At 37.4% G+C, this 19,661-nt stretch overlaps 1 long non-coding RNA gene across 2 annotated transcripts in view; it reads right to left on the reverse strand.

The window, feature by feature from the left end:
* Window positions 1–622: 622 nt before the first annotated feature.
* Window positions 623–19,661, reverse strand: part of LOC119252567 (uncharacterized) — a 59,295-nt gene continuing 40,256 nt past the window's right edge. For both annotated transcript variants that reach the window (XR_008553344.1, XR_005126846.2), the window contains 2 exons: window positions 2,349–2,437; window positions 623–1,832 (listed from right to left, as the gene is read on the reverse strand). This is a non-coding gene — a long non-coding RNA (uncharacterized LOC119252567). The remainder of the gene's footprint in view (window positions 1,833–2,348; window positions 2,438–19,661) is intronic.

Below are 19,661 nucleotides of genomic sequence, written 5' to 3' on the forward strand. Positions count from 1 at the left end.
CTCTTGGATGGCAGAGAAGTAGTTTTGGAACTGAGGGCTATTTCCCTCACTGCTCTCCACAGCAAGATTCCTGGATGCTCTGGCCATTCAGGGCCATGTGGTCAATTCAGTTTTGCTCCTGGCTGATCTGGTTGGGGCTGCTGCAATTAGAAGGCTAAGCAATCAGCAGTCATTCCATGGTGAAATGGAAGGTGAGCAGAAGAGAGATGGGAATTTTAGGAAGGCAGCAAATAATTCAGGTTTCTAAATTATGGCTTGTGGACATGGAAGATTAAACTGGATTTTAAACTTTGAAAATCATAAGGAAAAGGAGCTGGACTTCTATTTTTTTGGTTCTTCAGTGTAAAGGTTCAAGTCTAGACTCTGTGGCGATGGTATATTTAAACAGAAATGATCCTTAAGATGTTGTATGTTGCAAAAAATTATGTTTCTATAATTTGAAGTTGACTAGAAGTTTCTCTCCACTCCCATTTGGACCTATTATAGGTTATAGTGTGGAGTAAAAGCAGCATTTCCATTTCATTTAGCATAAATTAGACATACAACTTGCCACTGGATGTCTTTGTCAGACTTTGTCTGAACAGCTGCTTAGCTTTCCTACTTTGATGGGCACAGAATATAATATAGGGCCTATACATTCACTGAGACTAACGATCAGGATCTGCAGGTTTCGTAGCTCAAAACAGTCTTTTATTTTCTGAAATAATTAGCATTTAAGTGCATCAGAAGTGAAATATCAATATCCAATTCATATGTGCTTAAGAGCAGAGCTGGTCTTCTTTTAGAGCGTGATGGACTTGTTACAGTTGGAATGGAAATTTAAGATGATCTTGGACAAGGTCCCTGTGGTATTGGTGAGGTATTCAATGAAGGGAAAGTTCAAGTGATATTTCAGAGAAATTCAGTCCCAGTCCTGCATGTTTTCCTCTCTGCTTGAACCAGAGTGTGAAAAGTGAACCTGTTGTCCTTAACACAGCAAGACATCACTACATTCCTGGATCACATTTGCTTTGATTAAAAAAAGCAAATGGGTAAAGTTCGAGTCTTTCGAATGAATTAGTCCAAAATCTTGCCTTGACCAGGAGTTATGAAGCAAATGAAAATATTTCCTCAATACAGCTGCATCCATATGTTTGCAAAGCTAATTCAAAGAGCATTTTACTTGGAGAGGGGACGCCCTGCAGTTGTGGGTTGGCACAAACAGGTGAGGGCTCAGGCCCAGGCTCCTGGTGACGAGCCTCTACCTGTAGATGTGGGTGGCAGACCCATACCCCCAGAGAATATGAGCACCCTGTCTCTGCCCAGCTTCTCCCGTCAGAAGCGAGATTGCTGTGGGAGGTGCGGGGTTCACCCGCACGTGACAAAGGTTTATGTGTTGGATACAGAAACATACTATTTCCTGGTTGGAGCTGGCACAGGCAACCCCGTTCCACAGATAGTAAAAAATAATGCCAGGTGCAGCATAAATAAAAGTTCCTAACAGACACTGTGCCTTTAGACTTGCTTTTGTAAATGAATGCCTTCCTTTGTTTCAGTTCTTGCTGAAACAACTTTTATGCCGACTGATGAAAGGAGAGAGCTCCCAGACTCCAACCCGCTGAAAGAATGTGTATGGCTGTGGGTTTCGGAGTCCAGGGTTCAGCTCTTCATATCCCTTCTTTCCAGCTTGAAATTCACCTTGCTTTCTCATTGCTTTCCAAACAAGCATGGACCTGGTGAAAAAACCTTTCCCTTATCAGGCGACACCCAAGTTAGACGGCAGTTTTGACTTCCTCCCATGTGTGACCCAGCAAGTTGTCTCACTAGGCAGTCTTATTTACTGTTGGGGTAACCTGAAAAACCAAGAGACAAGTGTGCTAAAGTTATGATTTGCAAAACAGCATGCAATGTAAAAATGGTGACAAAATGCGTCAGCAAAATGTAGGGGGGTTTATCTGAATATTATAATTCCTAATAATAACTTGTGGACAAACCTCAACTTCTTAAAGTCAGAATGAGCAAAATATTATTTTAATCTCTCCCGTTATCTCACTATTATCCCATCACCATGGCTGGTTTCTGCATGAAGTCATGACATCTTTAGATGCTGCACAATTTAAGGGCAGGATGGAGAGTGGAGGGTGTTTCTTTCTTAAGATTCTGTCCTGAAACCCTATCTTAATTTGCACAAGAGATCCAGGTGGAAACACCTGTTTTCTTGATGGGTTTGTTGGGGGAAGACCTGGCTCTTAACTCTAGAATATCTGGGTTATAGAATGTGGCCAATTAGTTGCCTTAGAAAAAAGCATGAAGATAAATTGAGAAGTTAGTAGAAGAGGAGGCAGTGGGTTCAGTGTGGAAGTTACTACCTTCTCTGGGCACTGCTCCCCATAAACACGCATAGGTCTGGCACTTGTCTGTTTTCTGGATTTCTTTGAGTCTCCATGATGATAAATAGCTGGAAAGAAAGTAAAGAATTAGGCCAACCAGCCAGGTGTTTTGACTGGATATTCCAGACATTTCAACAAATATTTATTGAGTGGTTCTTACAAACAACACTGAGTGGTAAAGGCATTTGGAGACACCAAGGTGAATAAGATCTATTTTCTGCTCTTAAGAAGTTTTTGACAGGTCTGGCTATGTGAAACATCCAGGAGAATTTGGCCACATCTGGAATTTTTAGTGGATTCAATGGGTGCAAAATGATGGCTGAACAGGACATGTGCGTAAAGGGGATGTTCATGAGTCAGCAAGGTAATTTGTCCAGCCTGTTTCTTCCAAAAACTGTCTGTTGTGTAGCGGAAGTCGATTATACATTCCCACAGGGGTTTGCAACTTTGCAGATTACCACATTTCTAATGCTGGGACAAGACTAGACTATGTTCTAATGAAGGGCCTGGGTGTGTATCATAATTGCATTATGATTAAGGGAACTGTGTAATCAATCATCCCTAACTAGGCCTTTTAAAAAAATTATATATTATTTTTTTTTCAATTCCAGTAATACTGGTTTAAAACATAGCTGTTTAGGGTGTGCAGCATTATATTTTAACAGCTGTATGTACTGCATTATGATTATCACCCAAAATGTAGTTTCCACCCAACACCATATAAATCGCCTTTACCCAATTCATCTACTTCCCTTTTCCTTCACTATCTGATAACCAACATTTTGTTTTTATAACCTGAGAGTTTGTTTTGTTTGTTCATTTTTTAGTTTCTTTATCTTCCAGATGTCAGTGAAATCATGCAGTATTTGTATTTATCCATTTGACTTATTTCACTTAGCATAAGAACCTCCATATTATTGCAAATCCCAAAATTTCATCTTTTTAAACAGCTCAGTAGTATTCCATTGTGCATATATACCACATCTTTTTTATACAATCATCTGTCAATGGCACTTAGGTTGTTACCAGCTCTTGGCTATTGAAAATGCTGCAATGAACATAACAGTGCATAACATCACTTTGAATTAGTGTTTCCGTTTAGTTGGATCAGATGGGATTTCTTCTCTTATGTTTTGAGGGATATCCATTTCATATTGGCTGCACAAGACTGAATTCCCATCAGCAGTGTACAAGGGTTCATTTTTCTCCATCCAACACTTGTTTCTTGACTTTTTGATATAAGTAATTCTCACAAGTATGAAATGATATCTCATTGTGATATTGACTTGTATTTACCTAATGACAAGTTATAATTGCCATCTGTATATTTTCCTTGGCGAAATATCTATTCAGATCCTCAGCTCATTTAAGTTTTTTTGTTGTTTTTTTTAATGCATTTTGGCTATTAAGCCCTGCCATATGAGTGAATATGTGAATATCTTCTCACATTAATATGTTTCCTTTTCAATTTTATGACAATTTCTTTTTCTCTGCAGAAGCTTTTTCATTCTAAGACTTCTCATTTGATTACATGATGAGTTTATCACCTATTTTTTTCTATGTATTTTAAAAACATTTTTTATTGAGGCAACATTGGCTCATAACATAAATTTCAGGTGTGCAATTTATGTTGTCTTTAGTACATTTTGAGTTACTTTTGGTGTGTGGTGTAAGAGCATAGTTTAGATTTATATTTTTGCATGTAGTTGTCTAGTTTTCTTGGCACTATTTTTCAAAGAGAATTTTCTTTCTTAATGCTTTCTTTAAATGCTCTTGGCTCTTTGGTTATAATTAGTTGCCCATATATATGTGTGGGCTTTGTTTCTGGATTCTCAGTTCCTTTCATTGATCCATAGGTTTTCATTCTAATGCCATGGTGTTTTGATCATTATAGCTTTGTAATGTAGCTGGAAGTTAGGGAGTAACTAATTTGAAGTGTGATTGGAAGCTATGGTAATTATACTGGGATAACAGGAGTAAACTTGGATGTCCTGAGCAAAGATATGTATGGCCACTCTAGCTATAGCTGAGACAAACCTAGGATGAAGCATTTTTAGTACCTGTGATAGGGGTAAGGATGCGTTCCTGATGTTACCTAGTGTGCTAGCTCCAGAGATAAGGAATTCAAATTAAAATAATATGGAAATGCAACTTTAATGATCATATTCTCAAAATTTATTTTGCCATACCCTTCTTAACTACTGTACCATTAACCCAAATTGTCATTTCTGCTCAGACACAGTTGCCCAGTTAAGGATTAGGTCTGATATAATTTGGATCATCTACTTACAAATAATATAGAGATACCAGATTAATTACATCTTCAAAGTTAAATGCAAATGGATCATATTTTCTGTTTACTACAAAAGAATGCCTGGAACAAAATTCAGAAATATTTCTAGTGATAGCATGAAAAGATAATTAAGATAGCATCTCTTTAATTTTTCTTTGATATTAAAGAATCAGATTTAAAATATTTTATTAACAACATCTTTTCTAATTCACTTTGTTTGTAGATTTTGCAATGGAAGTGCTTTAGGAATCAGAGATTTCTTTCTTGATTATTTTATTTTTCTCATGAATTACACTAAGCTTAGTAAAAGCATGCTGCTTGGCACATAGTAAGAACTCAATAAATGCTAAATAAATAGTGAGTAAATTAATTATGTTGGTTAAAGCAAAGTAAAATCAGTCATCTCATTTCCTTTTCAAATTATTTAGGGATTTTCAAAATTCCTTAAGAAATTATCCCCTAGCAGAAATACTACTTTCTGTCTGTGAGCCATTTTTAAGTCACTTACCTGCATTTCTGTGCTTGATGTTTGTGTGTGTGTGTGTGTGTGTGTGTGTGTGTGTGTGTGTGGTGGTGTGTAATTAACTGTCTGCTGAAGCTTAAAGCATAAGAAGTTACCAGAGCACAGCATTAAAAATTCAACACTTTTCTACATTCCTTGTAGGAATTCAACCCGATGCTTATATTTCATAATCTGTATATTCTATGTGGGTAAATCCATCTTACTGTCATCTCCTGTCTTTCATGGGCTGCGGTTATAACTGCATAAGTGGCTCTATCTACTGTGCCTACCATAGTATCAGACAGAATTCAACAGCAGTGTGATTATGTTTAAATAATGATGACAGTGAGGAAGTAGAATCTTCATTTGGGTATATTTTGTAAATAGACGCTCATGGAAAAGGACCCAGCATTTTGGACTATGTTTTCATCCAAAATCCTTAAAAGCAATATAAAATGCAGATTGCTCGGTCCATGGACATTTTTATGTTAATTTGCTATTTGTTAGGAACTGTGGTTTAATAAATCCATCTATCTTTCCCCTTGTATTTAAGATAAAATACAGAGATGCTATGAAATATCTCAGCCATGTGAGAAACGAATTCGTAGATCGTATTTGGAAGGTTTGTGAAGAGTAACTGGCAAACTGTGGATACTGCACACTGTTCACATTTTATGCTTTAACCCAAACAAAATTAATAGATCACTTGGGTTTTGGAAAGATTGCTCCTGGACCAGCAGTGTATTTCTGAATGACATAAATATAAGAAAATTAGAAATTAACTTTAAATGGATTTAGGCTTCTTACATAAATGAGAGCCACCCTAACACAAATTACTAAATCTATTCAGAGTAATTTATCAAGCAGTTATATGTTGTTTTGCTGTGTGGAAATTCCAGAAAATTTAATAACAACATTCTTTCTGGAAATTGCATTAGCATAGACCATTAATAAGTTAGACCTGTGGAGCTCGTGTGGGTGCATAACGTTGCCATTAGCAATGTATAGTCAAGTGGAAACTGGTTATCACTAGAGCACATCTATGGCAAGGCTGAAAGACAAGGTTTTCCAAGAGCTTTCAGTATCATCTGAAATAAGCACTTACAAAGTTGTACTATGGTATTTAGCAGTTAACATGAGCCAACAGTGGTGAGATAAGTGGTCCCAAATGAAATGAATATATGTGGAGCCAATTGTAGAATTTTACAGCCAGAAGAGCTCTTATCATTTAACTACTCCAAACCCCAGATAAACAGGTTCAGAGAGGTCAAGTGACTTGCTCAAAGTCACACAGCTAGAATGTGGCAGGGCCAGGATGAAACCTTGGGTCTCCAGACTCTCAGCAGAATGCTCTGCTCACTATATCACACATTGTAGAAATTTAAAATGCTGGGTTAATACTACTCGCAAATAAGCAGGGCTCTGGCAGCTGATGGATAAATTTGGCTGGTGCAAACAATTAAGCAGAATAACTGCAAAGCTGCAAAAAGTACGAAGATTTATTTTATGTTTAATATGGGTTTTGGAAGAGAGGTTTCTAGCTGGTCAAATTCAAATAATTGCGAACTCTTTGCAAAAGGTTGCTTTACTTTTAGAGAACCATAACAGAAGGATTCAGAAATGTGATTCCTGCTCAAAACCTATTGTCAACATTCCACAATGGTGGCAAAAGTATTTCTCACAGCCCGGTTACTCTGGTCCCTTCAACATAATGAGGGACCACAATTAATTACTCAAAGTGCAAGGAAAGAGGACATTTGGGCTACAACCCCAGGCATTTCTCTCTTGCTCGGGGATTTTCCAATTGTTTTAGACACATCATACTTGGAAAACAAAGACAGCAGATCATTAAAAATTAAACCTAGGTGCATGTGTAAGCCACCTCTTAGGTTGGTGAAGGGGAGCAGAGCAAGTGGAGACTTCCAGCTATGTTCCAAGTTAATGAGGGGTCTTCACCCTCTTTGCCCTATGACCTTGCTGGCACCTCTGCTGTTCTCCTCTGTGCTGCTGCCCTAGAAATCGGTGGCTCAACTGTATTTGCAATTACAATGGTCTGAGTAGAGCATTAAAAAGGCTAGGTCAACAGATAGCCACATGCTTCAGGTCTCAATGGCAGCTATTAGCAGTTTTGCTGGAAACCCCAATATCATTTCAGCAGTGGAGAGGACTTTACAAGGTGGCAACCGTAGCGTCAAGAAATTAAAAAAAGATAAAGAACTTGGCTTGGAGTGTTCTGACAATGGCAGGTGTGAGGAAAGATTATTTCTTTCCTTCCACAGCTACCCGTGTCACTTTCTAGCCGTATGCCTTTGTTAGGATTGTACGTATTTCAGCATTATTCTATCTGCTGTGTTTCGTGACACCGCCAAAACACGGTTCAGAAAAGCTGAACTTTTAATTGTGGTGAGAAATAAGTTAGTTTAATTATTCTCGGGGAGTAGAAAAGATGGGTTTTGTTTCTCTCCCTAAGTCCTTCCTTCCTAATCGCAATTCAACACCCTTTTTTCAGCATTGCTCTGTATGAACTTCATGCTGCTAGACAAATAAATTCTTTGGAAAAATGCACATTTTTATTTGGAAATAATGCCATCTCTTTGTTAGATTTGCAGCAATCCTATTTTGCCTCTACTGTTTTTAAGTCGAAAATGAAAAATTATATAGAGGATGTTTGTGCATCATATTGTGCTGAATGGTATGTAGGTCAGCGTGCTGCAGCACCGAAGATAAGGGACAGGGAACAAGTGTTCTATGTACTTACAAGCAAATATCAGTCATAATAGAGGAAGACAGATCTACAAGAGCGTTTTGGCTTCGGAAATGTTTCTTGTCATTAGCATTTAAAAAAAGCTATGAGATTCGGGCCTATCAGCACCGATTCACAGCAAACCCTGGCTTGCACAGGTTGTTATCTATTTCGCACAGAGGTACAGCTGGTTAGCAAATGGATTTGCAGATTTTTTTTTTTTTTTTGCAGGGATGAGTAAAAAGGCAAAGAATCAGGTACTTACAACCCATTCAGAATGTAACAATTTTGTTTGTGTTATAAACCAAACCTTCTGTTTTTGCAAACTGCATTATTTTTAGAAACAGAACCAAGAAAAAAAAAACCCAACTGATTTAAAAAAAATCTTTATTCATATTCCAATATCCCTAAGGGTTCTAATATCCATGAAGTAATACCAGCAACGAGAGTAATAAGAACAGCAGACTCCGATGATTCAGTTTACAATGTGGCTTTATTGTGTTAGCAGTCAAGTCAAAAGGCAATATCTAATATTTTTTAATTTTTTATTCTCTCTGTACGCTAGATATAGAGGGGAAGAAGGTGCTGGGTAAAGGTGTGTGTGTGTGTGTGTGTGTGTGTGTGAATGTGTGTGTGTATGAGTGAGAGAGTGATATATAGAGAGAGAGGGAGGGAGGAAAAATAAGAGAGAGAGAGAGACTGTGAGTTCTCATTTGGAAGGTGAGGATAATGCGTCTTTATATTTGTGTGAATTGATATCAATTATCAGTAAGGACATCATCATGCAGGAAATACAATAATTTTGGCCGAAACGATGCTATATGGTAGATACAGTTGATTAAGTTCTTTGGAAAAAAGCAATTACTGAAAAGAGAAAATCGACAGCAAGGTGTTTTATCTCCTGAGTCTGGAGATATTTACATCCTTGGCTTTTATTAAGAGGGTGCTTGGGGAGATTCCCAAATAAAGACATGGTGCAGGGACCATATTTCTTCATGTGGGTGCATATAGGTCTCTGTCAAATATTTTCTGCAAAGGCGCTCAGTTGTGATGGGCGTCAGATTTGGCATGTCAAAAAGCATTGACCCCTCCCCCCCCAATCAAGCCCAGTGGATGTATTACCATGAATGATTAGGTGTGCAATCAAGCAATCTACGAGGCTCCGTTACTGTTCACATAGAGAATACTTACATTGGAGCCCCTCTAGTGCTGTTTGCTTCATTAATTGAGAGGTGATGGAATCCCATGCAGTGAGGCAGGATAAGCCAAATCCTTTGTCAACATCTTCGACTTAGATCAAAGAGTGGAATGAAGTAGGGTGGGCAGGGGTGATGAAGAAAGAGTAAATAGAAATTAAGAAATGGATTGGATGTGCTAGAAACATTTGATGAATGAAATGCCGTTGAAGCACAACACTGAGTATTTTTGTTTGCAGTGCTTTATTAGGAAATAGACAATCAGCCACTTCACTTTTAAATCAAGTTTTCTGGAGTTAGTGCATGCCTCTGTCTGGCACAGCAAACACATTGGTCTTTAGTTCGATCACTGCACCGTAGCCGATTACCTTCTGCAAAAGCATCCGGGTGTAGGACTGGTTTTTCTTTCCCCATTTTGTTTCATTGCCCTAGCTTGTGCTTTCAGGGAGGTTCATGAATACAACTGCATTTCAGTGTAATTCACTTCTTTGCAATCTTATCTATTTTTGTTTATTTAATTTTAATTTTAATTTAATTAATTATAATTTCATTTTAAAAACATGTTCTGAGAAGGTGCCCATAGGCTTCACTAGCCATCCATGGCCCAGGAAAGGTTAAAGAGGTAGATCTGAAATAGAACAAACCAGTGGGGGAAAACACGAAATCCAACAAACAAAACCTGAGAGGTTCTCATACGAAAATAGATCCTGAGTCAAATGACAGGCACTAACTTCTCTCTTCTTTTCTCACTGCCTCTGAAGGTCAAGGATGTCTTAAATGCTGAGGATCTAGCAAAGCTGAGGGACTATTTAGGAGAAAGTTCGCGAAACACGGTGTGCTCTGGAATGAAGTCCAATCATTATTATTCACATGTATGTACCTCCTAATTTCTCAGAAAGTTGGTCTTGTTTCTCTCTCCAATCACTTTTTCTCCCTTTCTCCATTCTTTCCTTTGAATGACCCTGACTTCTAATCATAAAATTCCCACAAGCTAGATTTAAGGAGAACAGAATCTGCTTTGTGTCCTTTTGCTTAATCTGGCACAGAGTTGGTCAATAAGTGTTTGTTGAATGGATGAGTGAGCAAATGAATCCGTGTGTAATGGGAGAAGAGACTCTAGACAGGTGGGTTCTTGGGTGGACAAGCAAAAGCTTAGAAGAGCCAATAGCATGTCACTCAAGGCTGGAAAGAAGTCTGAGAGAAAAAGAAATTCAATCAGCTGATATAGCAATAGCAGTGATAAATCTTCAGGCTGGAGAAAAAGTACAGTTTTTCTCTGAAAGGTCATATATGTGTAGTAAATCCACATTTACTAAATAATTAAGCTATTCTTGAAAACTGGAGAAGCAAAGTACTCAGATAAATTATTCTATCAGAAGAACAGGAATATGAATGTCGCGTGAATCCTTGTAATCTGGAACTGGCTGGGACTAGGGAGACTCTACAGCCAGGCTCACGAGCATATGTGAGGACGGGCATATATTCTGAGAATGGTTGTGTGGACATAGCAGAGGTCAAGCACACAAGCCCAGCTGGTAGAGCCTGCTGCACATGTAGCTGCTGGGACCACGATCATGTACTTTCACGTATGCAGTTCTTTGTTGACGGAAATACCATTCCATGACACTTGACTGTGTTGGATGTTGAATTGCTTTATTTATACAGTGTCAACTAAATACAATTTAGTTTATCAAATGGAATGGGTTTTAATGTTATGACTGATATGTGATGAAAGTGTGATTGTGCCACCAAAAAAAAAAAAAACCAAAAAAAAACCTCAGTCCTATTACATGACAAAATCTAAGCCTCAGTTGGGAGAGAGCTGTGGGAGAGATGATCTGACCATATGGACTGCATCTCCCTGCTTTTCTGTCCTTCCTAACATTCAGGGCTCAGCAGAAAATCTGGCCATGTGGTCTGCCTGGCATTGCCCAGGCTGGCACCTGTTTATCATGAGGGCTCTCTGCGTCAGGTAGGTCAGAGCCTTCATAGCCACTAATTTCATTCTTAAGAACATTAAAAAAAATATAGACCATTTTCATGCATAAAAATAACATAAAAGGATAGTAAATTGAACATTCAATATGAGCAGTAGAAGACTGTGAATACTCTTACGGAAGACCCTTTTCACCTGTAGTAACTATGTTTTCCCAGTGGGAGTAACGTAATCACTGTTCTGATTTTGGTTTATCCTTCCTTTGCCTTTTGTTATAGTTCTTGAGGGTTTCCTTTTACTAATTTTAGAGACTATGATTGTGATATTTAATTTTATGTGTTATATATACTATGGGTTTTTGGTAGATACCCTTTTTTCTGCCTTAATTTTCTATTTTTTAAATAATTTTTATCATGAACATATGCTAAACATTTTTTAATGCTTTGTGCTTTCTTTGAGATTATCATAGGTTTATCTTGTTTATTTTTCTTTTAATTCTGCTGACTTATGACTTTCTATAATTAAATCAGACAATCTAAATGCTTAAGAGAATTAATCTATAAAAACATCTCAACTAATAAATTTGAGGGAAAGATTTTTAACTAAAGATGCAATGTTTTGAAGATTTAGTGACTTACTGATGTTTTCTATTTCTTCTTGAATCAGTTTTACTAAATACTTTAAATGGGATTTGTCCATTTCATTTATGTTTTAAATTAGTAACCTAATGTTCTTGGTATTCTGATTATCCTTTTATTTTCTGTTCTTGAATTTCTGATCTTTATTCGTGCTCTTTTGTTTGTACCAATCTTGCCATAAATTTTTCTGTTTCACTAATCTTAAAAAAATTGCTGGTTTTGTTATTTATTATTTTATTCCATTTTAAATTAACTATTTTAACGATTGATTCATATTACTTAATAATTTTTTCCTTCTGTTTATTGACATTCTCTATTTTTCTAAATTTTAATTATGGATACTTTGTTCTGTAGATTTCAGTCTGTTTTTCTAAAAAATTAAAATAATAAAATGATTATTAACTGATTTACTATGACTTATATTTTAAAATTGATATTTTATTTTTCTTTAATCTCTGATTTAGAAACATTTTAAATGTCAAGACATAATTTGAAAATGTTATTCTTTCATTGTATTTTAAACTAAATTGCATTTTGGTGAAGGAATCTGGAATGTATGATAATATTTTGAAGTTACTAAACTTTGTGCCTTGATACTTGATCATTTTTATAATTGTTCCATATGCGTTTGAGACAATATTATTTTCTAATTATTTGGAGCAGTGTTCTTTATATGTCCATTAAATCAAGCCTGTTAATTTTGCTATACAAATCTATGTCCTCACTAGTTTTGAACTTCTAATTAGTAAGATAAATTTACTAAATTTCCCACTGGAGTGGTGAATTTAACTTCTTGTAATTTTACATATTTCAAAGCTATTTTATTTGGTGCAATATATTTTAGAATTGTTTTCTTTTTCTTGTTTGATATATATCTATCTATCTCAAGTGTGTGTATGTATATATATATATATATACACACTTATATATATGTAATTATATATACTTACACACACACACATATATATATATATACACACACACACACACACACACACATATATCAGAAAGAGAGAGAGAAAGATCTCACAATTGTACAGCTAGTATAAATTTCAACCCCAGGCTCATTTGATTCATAGTTTGTAACAAATTAAGGGGGACGGTTATTTATACTGTAATTATTTTTATATCCTGATCAAAGATCAGATCAAACAGGTTTAATGATGACTCCCTTTGTGTCAAGCAACTGGATCTTTTTTTTTTTTTTTTTGCTCTTCTTTTCCTTGACCATTTTAGCCTTTTCTATATTTGTTGGGGCTCCTCTTACTTTGGGATTGACTCTGACATCAGGCCCCCATATTGCCTGTTTACATCTTGCTGTTTCTGTTGTGATAAAAGGATTTTCTAGAGAAAGAATGCACAGAATATTGATGGACTGGCCATCTTCTCATAGGCTATTCAGCTGGGACTTGCAATTTGATAGATTTCAGGATAGTTTCTAGTTGCTCTGCAGTTTTTATGTATGGAACTGAGTTGGGTGGCAATATTTCTAGGTGTTCAATTAAATTGTAATCAGACGGATCATGTTATTTTTGTAGTTTTCTGCCACCATCCGTCCCCCTCCTATAAGCACCCCCAAATGGCACACGGTAGGGATTCAGTCAATGTTTGTTGTTGAGTTGGAAGATTCCCCCTCTAACACGGCAGACACAGTGCTTTCAAAACAACAGAAGATCTTATTTTAAAAATCTATTCACTTCTTCTGGTGGGCTGGTTTTTTAAAATTCCGCACACACCCATATGTATGTGTGTGCTTTAGTAAACACGATGATAAAGCGTACCTAAATCACAAATGATCACCTCAAAAAATTTGAAGTGGTTTATCCCTGTTGGTTTGCCTTTCCCACTAAAGTCATCATCTGTTCGCAGAGTACCATTAACAGCTGAAAAGACATGGCAGGGAATTGAACAAATTGAACATTCATAGCAGACAGATTTTCTCCTTCTGTGTGTGCGGATTGGACATGACTGTGAACAGTTGGAGGTCAGACCATCACTAATATGTATAAAACTTTTGATGTTAATTTACCATTAAAAAATATATTAATTTTTGGCAGAGGTGCGAATATCCTTGTCTTGCCTCGAGCTTTATTTCCCGTGATACACAGAAAGCTGAAATTCACACTGGGCCAATTTGAACAGCAAGTAAACTTTTTCTTTATTAAAGCCCCGTTTTGTTTCTTGGTGAAAGTACATATATGAATTTCATTTTCATTCACTAAAAAGGTCCTTGAGAAAGACTGGGATAATCAGAAAGACTAGAAGAATCCTTGAGGAAAAGAGGGATAATATGAATGGGATACAAATAAGATATTTTGGCTACCTTTCGTAGGTGTCTCTGAACTGGTCCTTCCAGTTGCCATTTATTGGCTGGGTCTGTTCAAACCCCAGCAAATGTCTGGTCAAGAAACAAAAAGAAGGGCCTCCCCGGTGGCGCAGCGGTTGAGCGCTGGGCTGCAAAACTACCCACAGCCTCTGCAGCACCGGTTCGATCCCCCACCGCCAGCGAGGGTCCCACATGGCATGCAGACCTCTCCTGCAGCGCCCGCAGCTCCCCTCAGCAGTGTATTTCATCAGTCTGCCTGTTCTGCTCCCCGCTCTGGCTCTGGTGAATTCTCTCACCCTCCCGCACTTCTGACTGTACCCAGTGCTTGTATAAGTAAATAAATTAATTTAAAAAAAAGAAACAAAAAGAAGTATTCAGTGATGAGTGGTGATACCTTAGCACGTTGGTAGTCTGAACTTTTAAATTGAACACTCTTTAGTCTTTTACCTCTATTATTAAATGGTGGTTAGGGACAGGGTTGGGGCTAGAAGGCAGTTGGAGAAAAAAGGAGGAGAAATACCCAGTTAAAAGCCTCTTCACAGTCCAGCAACCAGCCACATTTCCCCATGGATGGTCAAAGTTCGTTTCATCTTTAACATCTTTTCCTCCACCCAGTGCCCAGTTCCACCAGGAGAGTAAATATTATTTCTAAGCAGGATGGCGCATTTTGAAAGTGCTGGTTTCATGTGATATGTGCCTTTATGAAGAAAGAAAATAAGAGGTTTTATTTTATTATTGCAACAAAATACAATTATTTTTGACATGTTGACATCTGACATAAAATCATATTGCTACATCTTCTCTGAATTAATCTCCTTTCTGGTGGTATTGCCCAAAGTATTGACACCAATTTCCTATAGTTTTTCTTTTGTTCTCTTTGCTCTAGTTGGTAGTCCTTAATTTTGTAGACTGCTCTTGGCTTTTAATACAATGCTATTATTAAAATAACATAAAATAAAACTCTTTAAACATTTAAAAGGAACAGTCTCCCAATAAGGCAGGCATTAAATTAACATTTACTGTTGCTCTTCTGGATCTCTGGATTTTTTTTTTTCCCTTGAGAGTAAAGAAACACTTTCCAGGGATCTATGGACCTGGGAACTTTTCAAGAAATGCACCTTGGGTGACCTTTTTTAGAAGAATCTCGTTAGCATGATATTAAACAATATATAGTCTATACGTGGACTACGGAATAATATTTGGGGGTATTCCAGAGATTGTGATGAAATACATGTGTCCTTTTTTCATAGTAAGTATCTGAGAGCAAGTCACAGTTTGTTATTTTGACCACAGCCACTAAACTTAAGCTCCTTTGAATAGTAGTTAAGTTTCTTTTAACTTCTGTATACATAGTCAGCATCCCATAAGCGACAACAATTCACATTGAAAATATTAATTTTCACCTAGGTATAAGTCTTATGAAAAACTTTATTTTTCATGATACAGACAGAGATAAATTTCAATTTGCAAAGCAAGTAATCTTTTCTAAAATTTCAAATTGTTATCCAGGGCCCAGCCTTGGGCCAGATGTTGTAGAAGATAAAAGAAAACTAGAAATCAGGACCGCTTTCGCCAAGGAGACTGTCACTGCATAAACAACACTGAGCAAAAGACTGATAGGAAGGGAATAGTGACATCACAGCCAGGAAAGGATTGTGTCATTTGATCCATGGGAGGGAACAGGAAGACACTCTAGGTCAGCTTGAAACCTTGGTTGATCTCCAAAAACCATGTATTGCATTTTGGGATGTATGCATTTTAGGATGGCCCACGTTTTATTTATCAATCATTAAGCAGCAGCATTAGCAAACAAGAGGACATGTAAAAAGTAGGTAAGATTTTAACTTTTCACCTTAGGATCTATTCATCTGGATTTTGAACAGGAAAATGAGAACCTGGAATATCTCCCTTAATAAATAAAAAAAAGAAAAGAAAATGCATACATTGTGCAAAGATGAAAAAAGATGTAAGAATTATATAAAATAAAATATTTAAATTAAAAATAAATAAATAAATAAATAAATAAATGAAATGTCCTTCAATTTTATATTGAAAAATTCACAGAGAATGCTAATTTGCTCATCTTCTATGAGACCTGGCGTGAACTGACAAAATCAAGGTCTTCTCCGTGATGACAAGAGATTACATTTTCTGATAAAAAAATAAGCTAGGCTTGAGTTTTTCTGAGTGGCAAGTCTGAGAATGCAGTTGGGTAAGACAATGAATGAAGGGTCTCTATAGCCATCATGGATTTTCTTCTTCTTCTTCTTCTTCCTTTATCTACTGTCAATGGGCAAAGGATTCTTTTTTTTTTTTTTTTTTTTCTCAAAAACCATAAGATAATTTATATTGTTTTAAACCACTAAGTTTGTAGTCATTTGACCCATCAGCAGTCATAGCAAAGTGACACAACCTTACTAACATGGTGGACTTAAAATCATGGTACAAAGAGAACCATGAAATAATCTGAAGTTTCACACTCACCCCAGTTCTCTATCCAGGCACTGTCTCAGCTTCCTTATTCTCCAGTCTCACTCTGTGATAATCCTCACCCCGCATTCTGTGTAATCACTCCAGCCTTCATTCGGTTTCAGATATTTCACCTTTTTATTGGAGGGTTTTCACACACGATATCCTCTTAATTTGAAGCTTTTTTTTTTTTTTTCAGCTTTCCTTTGATTCTGGCTTTTCACCCTTTAGGACTCACACATCAATTTCTGAGGGAATCACCACTCCTCAGCTATCCTGAGAGATCTTACCCACAAAGAAAAAAAATACTTTTATGTTGTCTTCTTTTTTTTTTTTTTTTTAAAATTAAATTTTATTTTTATATTCCCCAACAATTGCAAACGCCCCATTCTGACCCCATCCTTCCCCTCCCGCCCCCCCCCCCAAAGTGTCTCTGGTTCATAGTTTTTGTTGATTTTGATTTTCACTTTCTTATATTCATTTTCCTGGTCCCTTATTTAAGTTTTCTAGATTCCTGCTATGAGTGAGACCATCCGGTATTTTTCTTTTCTTTTGGCTTATTTCGCTGAGCATGATCCCTTCCAGTGCCATCCATGTTGCTGCAAATTGCATGTGTTATCTTTTTGAATGCTGAGTAATATTCCATGGTATATATGTACCCACATCTTGATCCAGTCATCTATTTTTGGCATTTGGGTTGTTTCCAAAGCTTAGCTATTGTAAACAGTGCTGCTATAATTAGGAGTGCAGGTGCTCTTTGGAATTGATGTTTCTGTGTACTTTGGGTAAATACCTAGGAGTGGAATTGCTGGATCATATGGAAGCTCTATGTTTAGTAGGTCCAGAAATCTCCACACAGCTCTCCATAATGGTTGGACCAGTTTGCACTCCCACCAACAGTGCACAAGAGTTCCTTTTCTCCACATCCTCGCCAACATTGTTGTTGCTAGTTTTTTAAATGTGCCATTCTCACTGGTGTGAGATGGTATCTCATGGTAGTTTTGATTTGACAAAGTGATTACATTTTAGTGTTGAAAAAATTTCCTATGAAGTTAAACAAGGAGGAAACCTCTTCAAAGATAGTTATTAGGAATTTGCAAAGGCTCTTCTCTTTGAATCTTGTGAATTCCTTAATCAAAGATGTTGTCATCTCATTTATCAGAGTGTGGGTTGCAAAAATGTTCTCTGGGGTGCAGAGCAAGTAATTTGATTTATGTATTTGTCAACTGCAAGGCTTTGAGTTGAGTATCCCAGCTGGGTGGCTTTGGCTTCACATTACTGCTTTGAGGTCGATGTGTCTGGAAGCATCAGTTAGTAAGTACATTTATTTCTGATGGGAAACCCCTCTTATCTGGAAAGTAAAACCACCTGGAAGGCTCACCAATTTCTTACAAAGCTTCATAGAACAGATCACAATTCAGTCTTTCTCACTTTGCAAATCTTCTGCACAATGACTACTTTTGACATGATGCTTTTGACATTTTATTCCAGAATCTTCAGGTAGTTTGCTCTCCTTTTGACAATTTACTTGCTCATCATAATTATACATAAAGTTCAGAATGAGAAGGATGAATGTTAACTGAACAAAGGTGATTTCCTTTTGATGCACAGTATCTGAGTGAGCTTTGGAATTTGCAGCAATCTTTGACCTAAAGAAAACCAATAACCTTACAAGCCATGGCACTCATTACTGCATTTCTTTGTTCTCTCGTCTTTTTCTTGCAGGAAGCATGCCTTTAGATCATCCTTGTGTTTAGGCACAGGACTCCTTGCACTGTTGCTTACCAAAAGGCAACCCGCCATCACACCAAGACATCCATAGTTCACTGCCTCATCCTTGTTGCCTTCCTGTTCCCCTGGCCTTTGGCCCTCCCAATATGGATGGTCAGTTGTATAGTCAGCTCCTGGGGTTAGCTCTTGTTGGCTTTACCTGATCCCTTGTTGGATTTGCCTATATGCCATATTATCCCCAGACTGTCCAGTATTTGTGCTTTCTGCTTTCCTACTTATTTCATTTACATTACCCTTCAGCTTGAATTGATCCTTTCTTAGGAAGAAGTTTGTCTCAATGACAATTCTTTTGCCATGAGACTCAAAGCTTCTCTGAAAAAGACCTGAAGCTAGTCTCCTCCTGCCTTAATTAGCATCAGAACTTGTGTAAATTGGACCTCTTTAAATCTCAGTCAATTCCTTAAAAAATGAGTTTGAGTATTAGACACCTACTCATTTTCCTGTGAATGCCAGAAAACAAAGTATGTTCAACTGGAAGGCACAGAGTAAGACCTAATAAGGTATTGGCTCAATTCTTTGAATTTTTTTAGAAAGATTTTTCATTTATTATGCATACAAGAGGGGAAAGGCTAGAGATGCAAAGAAGTGGTGAGAGGATCACCAGAGACAGAGTTGAGGAGCAGAACAGGTGGATCTACTGAGACACACTGCTGAGGGGTGCGGCAGGCGAGACAGGAGAGGTCTGCTGCACCATGTGGGTAGCTCTCTGGCCGGGGATCCTCATGCCGAAGTGAAAAGTGGCTGGTGATAGCTTGATAGTGCTGAGACTTTAACCCCTGCACCACCAGATAGGCCCTAGTGCTATGATATTTTTGTCAGCTGGGCAGGAAGTACAACTCCTATCAATCTGTTGGCCTGTGTCATTTTTCTTTTATTTGATTGACCCTCCTTTCTATCGAATTTATTGCTTTTAACAAAGTAGAAGAAATTGGATTTTGAGATCCTCTGGGCTACATGGAACATTTGATAAAAAAATATTTGCTAAAAAAAGCAATTTAACTCCCTGAATGTATTATTTTAAAAATGTAACCAGGGGCCTCCCGGCGGTGCAGCAGGTTGACCATCACACTGTGAAAGCTGTCTGCAGCCTCTGCAGTGTGGGTTCGATTCCTGGCCAGCCAGGGAGAAACCCACGTGGTGTGGCAGACCTCTCCTGCCTCGCCAGCTGCTCCCCTCAGCAGTGTATTCTGTCAGTCTGCCTGTTCTGTTCCCCGCTCTCTCTGGTGAATTCTCTCACCTTCCCGCACCTCTGACCTGTACCCCAGTGCTTGTATAAATAAATTAAATCTATAAAAAAGAGTTCTCATTGTTGTTGTTGTTGTTTTTTTTTTTTTTTTAAAGTAAACCAGGATCCAGCCAGTTCATAATTACTGTCAGCACTGGCATCTCCTGAGGTGG

The sequence above is a fragment of the Talpa occidentalis genome, unplaced genomic scaffold (genome assembly GCF_014898055.3).
Source record: "Talpa occidentalis isolate TD23 unplaced genomic scaffold, MPIMG_talOcc4v2.1 talOcc4.10, whole genome shotgun sequence".
Lineage (NCBI taxonomy): Eukaryota > Metazoa > Chordata > Mammalia > Eulipotyphla > Talpidae > Talpa > Talpa occidentalis.